The following is a 10,582-nucleotide window of genomic DNA, read 5'->3' on the forward strand; positions in this document are numbered from 1 at the left end:
CAGTTGTCATACCCCATGTGAATGCTTCGCGAAACTCCTACGCTCTCCACACTTGTTCTTGTCACAACATTGCGAAATAATGTTGTGACACAAGTAAAGGAAGCCTCTTTTCTATGAGCGACTTACCTTATAATATATCATTTAAATAATTAATGTGAAATCATGAATTAAGATCCTCCCATATATTGATTTATGGAAAGAGCAATTAATTTAATTATTGGTTTAGTGGTATACAACTATGAATGTTAGCAACTTAATTATTCATTTAATATAATGCAAATTAAAAAATATCAAACACGTTTTACTTTATATTGGTTACTTTACTTGAACTAAAACTGAATAAAAACATATATACACTTCACAGGTTTTTGAAGAGTCAAGTTTCTATGAAGTGATTAAATAAATAAAAGTCTAGCAGCAGGCAGACATGCAGCGAGCTCGATTAACTGGAATATGTCTAACTTTTGACGGCTATTACCAAAATACAGTTGGTCAAATATCTGATTACCAAAATCCAGCTGGTCAAATATCTGATTTTACTGGGTAAAATTAACTAGAATCTTAGCAAAGCCCTTTGATTCGTGGTTTAAAGAAAACCAAAAAAATGAGCATAAATAAATATGCAGATAAAAGTTTGACGAAATAAGGGGTCGATTTTGTTGTTAGTCAAAAAGACAAAATTTTTGGGATAATCATAGCCGTTGAGTGGCCTTTTGACTTCTTCAGGTTTTACAAGTTTATTAAGCATTCAACCATTTTGTCTACAGAGCCTCGCCCCACTAGTTTGAAACCTAGACAATTCAACTCATATATATAAACACAAAAATATTTAGATATAGAAAATATATGTATTTTATAAAATCAACGATCGGGGCAAAACTCTTCTTATGATACAGATTTTCCTTCTTTTAAGAAAACTATTACTCAGCAACTGAAAGTTGTACCTTCCCAAACCATACAGCCTGACGGTTCAGAACCAAAACTCTTTCATGCCGAAGTAGTTTTTGAATAAGATTGCTTTCTCTCTGAAGCGGGAGAGAATTCCAGTTCATAGCACTTTTCTCTACATTTTCTCTAAGCCCTTAAATTCAGTCTTCAACCTAAAAAATGTGACTAAAATAAATATTAAATAATAATTTTTTTTTTTTGGTAAATTTTGATGTAATACATGAAGTTAAAACTTTTATCCATTATGTTAACCAGAGATAAATTGTAATTGTCAATTAACAAGGTTCATAGTTCAGACTGACAATATATTTATATACATAAAATTAAACTACTATTTAAAATTTGAAAGTGGCAATATTGAAATGATAAAACCACCATTAAGTGGTTGAACAAGGACTCTTGAGTGTGCTATTTAAGAGGTCTTAAGTTCGAATCACCTCGATTGTTAATAGGAATGACCATTGGAGAGTATCTTTGATTGTTAACTTCAAGACCTTGGAAAATTAGTCAAGATGCGTTCAAGCTGGTTTGGACACTAAGATGATTTAGTTGTGGTTAATAGCAAAAAATTAACTTGATTGTTTCGGAGGACAACATGAACATATGACCATTAATAGAATCAATAATTAAGGAGTATGTCTTATATATCTGAAAATGGAATGAAATAGTTTCTGTTGTATGAAAATTAAAAAATAATTTATTAAATTAGAGGCTATTAATATCTTCTCTATACATGATTACACACTGGATATATATTTGTTATCACAAGAATCAAAGAATGTAAATTATCTCCGATCAGAAAAGTTTACTTGCAAACTCCTCTAGTTCGGCTCCATCTATGCGAGAGTAAATTGATTTTTCGGAAAGATCTCTCAGTTGAGAAGTGCTTCTTCCCAACTGTAAAGCTACTTTCTGTTCAAAAATATCACCATTTACTCTCTTCTACACATCACTTTCATTGAGAGTTGCGTCAATTGATTCCTCCAGAAGTTTGAAGGAGCCAGCGCAGTATCTGTACATCTCCAACAACATACCGACTTGTACACCATGCTCCAATGTGTTAACTGTGGTAGCTAATGCGCCNGAGAGAATTCCGGTTCATAAAACTTTTCTCTATGTTTTCTCTAAGCCCTTAAATTCAGTCTTCAACCTAAAAAATGTGACTAAAATAAATATTAAATAATAATATATATATTTATATTTTTTGGGGGTAAATTTTGATATAATACATGAAGTTAAAACTTTTATCCATTATGTTAACCAGTGATAAATTATAATCGTCAATTAACAAGGTCCGTAGTTGAGACTGACAATATATTTATATACATAAAATTAAACTACTATTTGAAATTTGAAAGTGGTAATATTGAAATGATAAAACCACCCTTAAGTGGCCGGACAAGGACTCTTGAATATTTTATTTTAGAGGTCTTAAGTTCGAGTCACCTCGATTGTTAATAGGGATAACCAGTGGAGAATATCTCTGATTGCTAACTTCAAGACCTTGGAAGATTAATCAAGGTGCGTTCAAGTTAGTTTGGACACTAAGATGATTTAGTTGTCGTTAATAGCAAAAAATTAACTTGTTTGTTTCGGAGGACAACATGAACATATGACCATTAATAGAATCAATAACTAAGGAGTATGTCTTATATATCTGAAAATGGAATGAAATAATTTCTGTTGTATGAAAATTAAAAAATAATTTTTTAAATTAGAGGCTATTAATATCTTCTCTATACATGATTACACACGGGATATATATTTGTTATCACAAGAATCAAAGAATGTAAATTATCTCCGATCAGAAAAGTTTACTTGCAAATTCCTCTAGTTCGGCTCCATCTATGCGAGAGTAAATTGATTTTTCGGAAAGATCTCTCAGTTGAGAAGTGCTTCTTCCCAACTGTAAAGCTACTTTCTGTTCAAATATCTCTCCATTTTCTCTCTTCTTCACTTCACTTTCATTGAGAGTTGCGTCAATTGATTCCTCCAGAAGTTTGAAGGAGCCAGCGCAGTATCTGTACATCTCCAACAACATACCGACTTGTACACCATGCTCCAATGTGTTAACTGTGGTAGCTAATGCGCCTGCAGCCATCGCAACGACAGCAGCCCAAGACCCGTGAGGAGACCCCACGAAAGCCGACCCAACAGCTGCAATGCCGGTGAGTAATGGGCCTGAGATGGCTAGAATCTTGTTTATCTTCAACACCAAGTTGCCTAGTCTCATGTAATCTTCTGTATCTTTTGTCTTTAATACTCCAATAATCTCTCTCATTTCCACTTCCAGATCTTCACTCCATCCATTTTTCTCCGTATTCATGCTACTTTGCTCTCTTTCATATGCGTTTTTGTTGTTTGCCTGGGAGTGATTTGATGGCCACCACACAGCAGGCTCAAATGTTTTAGGGAACTTTTCTATCATTTTACCAAGCAAGGGAAGTGGGTATGCTTGGTCAAGCGCAAAAACTTTCTCCATAGCTTCTTTCACATCGGCTTCACAGGGAACCCTTAGAGCAAGGACGGTTTGTATTTCTCTCTGGAGCTGCTTGAACAATCTTGTTGCGTTACGTTGCTCTTCTGCAAGTTGTGAGGGCTGAATCTTGTTCACCATAACCATCATTCCAGCGGCTGCAGAGAACAAGAGAGTTGATGATAACTTCAAAGCCAAAAGTGATGAAACGCCTCCGCCACCAGTTGCAGCAACACCAGCCATGGTGGTAGCAGTGAGAGAAATCATGTTGATAGAGTTCAACAGAAGGGTGTTCCAGTTGTCACGTTGCTGGCCCAGGTTGTTGTGCATCTCAACTCTATCAGCAACAGCCTCAAAAAAAGCGTAAAGTTGGGCTGTCACCATTGAATTAGTAGAGTCGTCAGCATTGTTTTCTTGTATTGCTGTGCTAGGGACAATCTTTTCTACTGGGATTGAGCTTGTATTTTTATTAGCTCTCATCCTCAGTTACTCAACCAAGTCTATACTCGGTTTTTTTGGAGCAGACAAACTGATTCTTGGGAGTTTTGGGACTGATATAGCAGCATTTATTCTATTTGAAGAGCGACACGAAGATGAATAAAAAAGGGTATCTGAAACTTGTAAAGAAGCCATGAATTTTATCTGATATTTGATTATCTTTGTTTGTGATTGTTATTGTGTTTGTGTATGGTATCTGCCAGTATTTATACTAACGAACTATAACTACTCAAAGATATATAGAAGAGGTCGTCGACTGACTGGACTGGGTGCGTTTTGGAATGTGACTTGGCCTAAGCTGACTTTTTCTCTTTGTAATTTTCATGTCTAAGTTTAATCATCCCAAACTTTTTACTATCCAAGTGACATATTCGTTTTAAAATACGACTCTCCATGTTTAAATTAGGAATTCCATTGAATACACAATTATTTATGTTTTGTAAAATCCTTATATCCTATTATTAATTAGTTGCTTTAATTTAATAAGCAAAATTTGTATATATATTTTTGTTAACTAAGATGTTTGGGTTAGCTTATGTACATTTCGACTATTCTTCAACCCACCGTCATGGCTCCTTAGATAAATCATGTGTAAATGTACTATCTTTGCACCTAGTGGGGAATCAAATGTGGGACTGAGGGTTGAAGTCATATACAATCCCCTTAATTCACCCTTGTTGGTGCCCGCTGGGCTAGCCATGGGTGGGTTTACTCCAAATTTTAGGATCAGGGTATCAGATCTTTTGGAGTGTGCTTCTTTCAAAGGGTTTAGAAAAGGTTGAGTATTATTCGTTAGCTCTGTATCTTTGGTTCATCCATTTTTCTTTGAGATTTTACTAATTATATTTAGTTAAACTTGTAATAAATAAGTAAATAACACGTTAACAGAACATTGTGGTGAAAGTTATACATACATATGGGAAGGATAATGAATCCGATCATCATTCTAGCTGGCACAAACGATTTAAATGTGAAATGAAAAACTCAAGACTCTTTTAACTTATAAGAAGGTCCATTAATGCGGTTGGTAATTAACAAATACAAGGTTTAAATTCGACATTCTTCGATCATCAAATCCTTGCAACCAATCCTGTTTCTAACTTGTTATCTCTGCTGCTACATTTGTTTGCGCATATGGATGGTTCAACTAGTTAATTTAGGGCTTGATTTCTCATTCAACTCCATGTTTTTTGAATCACACAGTCTCAACTACGACCTCATCTGATGAATCTAGTTTGAAACTTAGACAATTCAAAAGCTTGTGAGAATATTTATTTAATATAAGACAAGCAAGAAATAATTAACCTCCAACATATGAAGCATAATGAAAAATTCATTACTGTATAATTATGTTACGCGTACAACTTGTTCCATATTTTCATTCATCTTCTAGTTTACAATATAATGAAGAGATTTTTGATTTCTTGGTCTTAGAAAATGGAGTGATATGGTAAAAGTTTTGATGAAGGAATAGACAACGACTTGTGTTGTTGATATGGTAAAAGAGAAAAGGTCAATATTGAAAATATTGACAACCCAAAAGACTTCTATTGGAATAATATGATTAAATAATTCCATTAGGTGACTTGCCATTCAACAAATAAATAAGATGATGATTGAGTAGCATTAACAGGAATCAATAATTTTATTGGTCTAAGTCTAACTCGAAAATAGACTAAAGCAGTGTAAATTTATTGGTCTAAGTCTAACTCGAAAATAGATTAAAGCAGTGTAAATTTATTGGTCTAAGCATTAATAGGAATCAATAACTCAATTGCTGCGGCGACTGAGTTATTTTCCAAAGATGTAACAAAAACTCCATAAACTATATTTTTGGTTGATTGAGTAGTTTAATAGGAACTCTTGATATATTACTTAAGAGATCATTAGTTCGAGTCACTTCTCGGTTCCTAATAGGGGTAGTTACTTGAGTTTTTAATTGACCAGTAGTTCTAGAGTCCTAGAAGATTAATTAAGGTGTGCGTAAGCTGGCCCAGACACCTTTGAACATAAAAAAAAAAAAAAAAAAAAAATCTTAATATTGGGAGTTGATTTAAACTAACTATTGAATATTTTTGTCAAACTTATATTGTCTGTGTGCACAGCTGTTGTGTGTGTGTACACTGAAGTTAGACATATGCATGTTGCATTTTATCTCGCATTTTACTTCATGTGTGCGTCCATTCTTCTTCTGTGCTAAAATTGCATGTCTGACTCACTTTGCACAAGTTGCATTTTTTACTTCACAGTTAAGATATTTTCTTTGCATCTTTTGTGCTGTCATTTGGACCATTTACAAGTGTCTCAATATCCTTTAGTGGTCTAGGAAAAATCATACTTTTTCCCTTTTTGATTGTGGTCCCAAAAGTTTGGTTGTGATCCCAAATGGTAGATGAAATCTTTTTTCATTTTTAAACCAACATATGTCAGCCCTTGTTTGCTGACTTGGCAAGAATTTAAGAGCACGAAATTGGTCTTTATCATTCTTGCTCATTTGTAAAGCCAACCTTTGATATTGTATTTGTTTGTACTTTAATTCTTTTTACACATGTGGCATCTTTCTTATATTATCTTGCCTATCAAGTTTTATCTCTTTCATGATTTTTGTGTGATTTTTCTTTTTATAAGTATTCGTCTCTCCTCTTGTGGTCCTGCAAAGTTTGTGAGCTTTTGTTTGTGGTCCCAACAAAAGATGAAAGAGATTATCTGCCACTTGTCTTAAAGAGATTGCCCAAGCAAGGATTATTTAAACCCATCTTCTTCTCCCTTGCATCTTCGAACCTGGATATTATTTTGTTTGTGCTCTGAAATTTTTAGAGAGTCTATTTCTTAACAGGTTCCCTGTATGGTTTAATGCTTAAATCTTTTTGTTGATCTTTGTTTATTGTTTGTTGTTGCTGGAGCTTGGTTCCTACGCTAAGAGCTTGAAAGGAGTTCAAGCCGTGGAAGCTGGAGGTGTTCTTCGACGAGTGAAGCTTGGGTGGAGCTCAAGCGTTATCCGGGAGTGTTCCTGGTATGGAGTGATCCTAAAAATGACGAAGCATTAGAGATTCAGAGGGTGGTGTTTAATGTAACGTAGAACAGGGAGTTCTCTTTGCTGTAGCTAAAATCAACTCTAAGTGATATCTTGTAATGTTTGTTGTTATAGTGGATTAGCTTCGATCTGGACGAGGTCCCATGGATGTAGACTAAGAATGGTTTTAGCCAAACTATGAATATGCTTGTGTGCTTTATCTATACCGCTTGTGGTTATTGATTCATGCTTAACTTAATAACCATTAATCAACTTAGTAAAATCTTCCGTTGCACTTTAAAAATGGGTATCTAACATTGAATAGAGTTCACCAACTCTAACAACAACAATATAATTTATATTGAGGGTAAAAAGGATGCGAGATAAACACTAAAATTGCAACTCAACAAACATTAAGAACTTTTCATACCGTCAAAGTATTTTAACGATAAAACTTCATATGGATTCAGTGTCCTTTTATCTTCAAGGATTGGCCCAACATTTCATGTTTCAATTTAAACACTTACCATTTTTTATTATTCTTAAAGGAGAATATATTTTTTTTTTTTACCAATCATCTATGGATCCAATCACACGTTTAGACTTGAGTAGGTTGAAAAAAGACATACAGCCTTAGCATGATCGACGTTATATGTGTGAAACCCCGTTTTTAATCCTAATACATATTGCGTATTCTATGTGATTTTATTTTTATGGAAGGGGATTTTTGTTAGTTTTTAAAAGTTTTATTGGGAATGAAATTACAAGAAAAGCAAGCTGCTAGGTTTGCATGTAACAAGGGGCAAAATCTGGAGGTTTATTTGAAAGAAAAGCTGATGTGGTAGGGGTTTAGCGGGATTACCTGTAATCTAGGGGCAGAAGCATAAATTTAGAAAGACTAAAAATATAAAAAAAAATGATAAGAAGAAGAGCGTGACAGAGGACTAAAACGATGGCAGAGCAAAGAAAAAAAAAAAAAGAGAGGAGAAGAAAGAAAAGGAGAGAAGAAAGAAAGAGAGTAAGAAGAAAACTGCCGAGGGTAAGTAGGTGGAGACCGAGAGTAAGGAGAGAAGAGTGAAAGTGAAGTATAGCAAAATATGGAGGGAATTTGAAGCAGATCACTCCAAAATCTGGGTTCGGGAAGTGAATGCATGGGTTAGGAAGCATTTCTTTAAGTGTTTCTTCTTTGCTTTAAGAATGATGTGTTTGATCTTGAGTTTTTGGGTGTAGGTACGGAAGAAGATGTTTGACAGTCCATTGGAGTTTCGGCTGAGCTGAATTTGTGAGTGGATTAAATCAAATCTTCTTCCAAAGCTTAAATCCATGTTTGCATGTTAAGTTGTGATTCTATTTTAATGTCTTGATGAAAGTTTAAGAAAATTGCGAAGTTTGGTTTAAATTGGTTTTTTCTTATGCTTTGGCTGAACTTTAATGTGTTTTGTTTTTGTGTTTTAATGAGATTTTTGCTTGATGAATGACCTGCTGCTCTCGGCTGGATCACTTTTGGAAGTATGTGTGAATGGTGATTTGAGTGAGATGTTTTTTTGTCAAATAACCTTTGCATGTTGTCGGCTGAGTTGAGTTTCGGGTAAGTTTTGTATTGTCAAATGCTTGGAAAATTTTTTTTATCTGGGTAGAGATGAAATGGAATTGTTGATAATTAGTAAAGGAAAAGTGAGTAGCTGGAGAAGGGCTTTTTTTTTTGACATGTGCAGTAAGTTGAGTTTTGAGTGTGCTTTTTCTTTTATTATGTTAAGTAAAAAGCATGCCTAAAGGGTTACTCTGCATGCATCAGCTGAATGAGTTTGTGTGGGAATGCCTTCAGATTAGATTTAAATGGAATATGTTTCATGCTGCATGTTGATTAAGATTATCCATATAGCCATTATATGTTCCGCTGTACAATATTTGAGTGAGACAACACTAAATCTAGTCAAATGAGGAACCTTCCATGTTGCATGCTTTATATATATATATATATATATATGGGAACTTGCTACAGTGTGTCTAAAGTGCCATAAAAATTTGAAGTGAATAATGGTGATTTAACATGGGTTGTGTGTCTCGGCTGTCTTTTTATTTTGGGTAATATATCACATGTACTGGGCTAGACAGTATGTGGGAATTGTGCTTGGATTGTGTTTTAATTGAAATGTTTTTTTGGATAATTGATTGAATGGTGTTTTAAAATGCTGGGAGTTAAGGGATTTTGGCTGTTAAAATGTTAAAGAAAAGACTGAGATTTGTGAGGTTAGTAATAATTTTCTCGGTAAAAAAAAAAGGAAAATGGGGTGCTTTTCGTCAGTTTTGGAAATATATTTTAATAACCTGCATTTTACCCCCCTATTTTCCATGAAATCTCACATGTTGGCATGTCTTATCCTTATAGGAAATATTCATATATTATTATTATTATTTTGCTCTTGGGTTTAATTATAATTATAATGTGTTATATGAGTTTTGACTTTTAAAAGTGATATTTGTAGGATGATTAAGCACATATGTAATATACTATTGACTTACATGTTACTTGAGATTATGCATGACATTGTTGTGGTGCTAAAACCATCTTACGAAGTACCCATTCCCCAGAGATATAGATTATTGGCTCTACCTGGGCGTTGAGTGGTCCGCCAGGTATGACAGATTTTATTAGCTTTGCCTGGGCGTTGAGTGGTCCGCCAGGTATGACAGATTTTATTGGCTCTGCCTGGGCGTTGAGTGGTCCGCCAGGTATGACAGATTTTATTGGCTCTGCCTGGGCGTTGAGTGGTCCGCCAGGTATGACAGATTTTATTGGCTCTGCCTGGGCGTTGAGTGGTCCGCCAGGTATGACAGATTTTATTGGCTCTGCCTGGGCGTTGAGTGGTCCGCCAGGTATGACAGATTTTATTGGCTCTGCCTGGGCGTTGAGTGGTCCGCCAGGTATGACAGATTTTATTGGCTCTGCCTGGGCGTTGAGTGGTCCGCCAGGTATGACAGATTTTATTGGCTCTGCCTGGGCGTTGAGTGGTCCGCCAGGTATGACAGATTTTATTGGCTCTGCCTGGGCGTTGAGTGGTCCGCCAGGTATGACAGATTTTATTGGCTCTGCCTGGGCGTTGAGTGGTCCGCCAGGTATGACAGATTTTATTGGCTCTGCCTGGGCGTTGAGTGGTCCGCCAGGTATGACAGATTTTATTGGCTCTGCCTGGGCGTTGAGTGGTCCGCCAGGTATGACAGATTTTATTGGCTCTGCCTGGGCGTTGAGTGGTCCGCCAGGTATGACAGATTTTATTGGCTCTGCCTGGGCGTTGAGTGGTCCGCCAGGTATGACAGATTTTATTGGCTCTGCCTGGGCGTTGAGTGGTCCGCCAGGTATGACAGATTTTATTGGCTCTGCCTGGGCGTTGAGTGGTCCGCCAGGTATGACAGATTTTATTGGCTCTGCCTGGGCGTTGAGTGGTCCGCCAGGTATGACAGATTTTATTGGCTCTGCCTGGGCGTTGAGTGGTCCGCCAGGTATGACAGATTTTATTGGCTCTGCCTGGGCGTTGAGTGGTCCGCCAGGTATGACAGATTTTATTGGCTCTGCCTGGGCGTTGAGTGGTCCGCCAGGTATGACAGATTTTATTGGCTCTGCCTGGGCGTTGAGTGGTCCGCCAGGT

The 10,582-nt window shown here is 36.1% G+C and overlaps 1 pseudogene; it reads right to left on the minus strand.

Moving 5' to 3' along the window:
* Positions 1 to 2,685: 2,685 nt before the first annotated feature.
* LOC116129178 lies at positions 2,686 to 4,057 on the minus strand (annotated as a pseudogene).
* Between the last annotated feature and the right edge of the window lie 6,525 nt (positions 4,058 to 10,582).

The sequence above is a fragment of the Pistacia vera genome, unplaced genomic scaffold (genome assembly GCF_008641045.1).
Source record: "Pistacia vera cultivar Batoury unplaced genomic scaffold, PisVer_v2 Contig209, whole genome shotgun sequence".
In the NCBI taxonomy this organism is placed as follows: domain Eukaryota; kingdom Viridiplantae; phylum Streptophyta; class Magnoliopsida; order Sapindales; family Anacardiaceae; genus Pistacia; species Pistacia vera.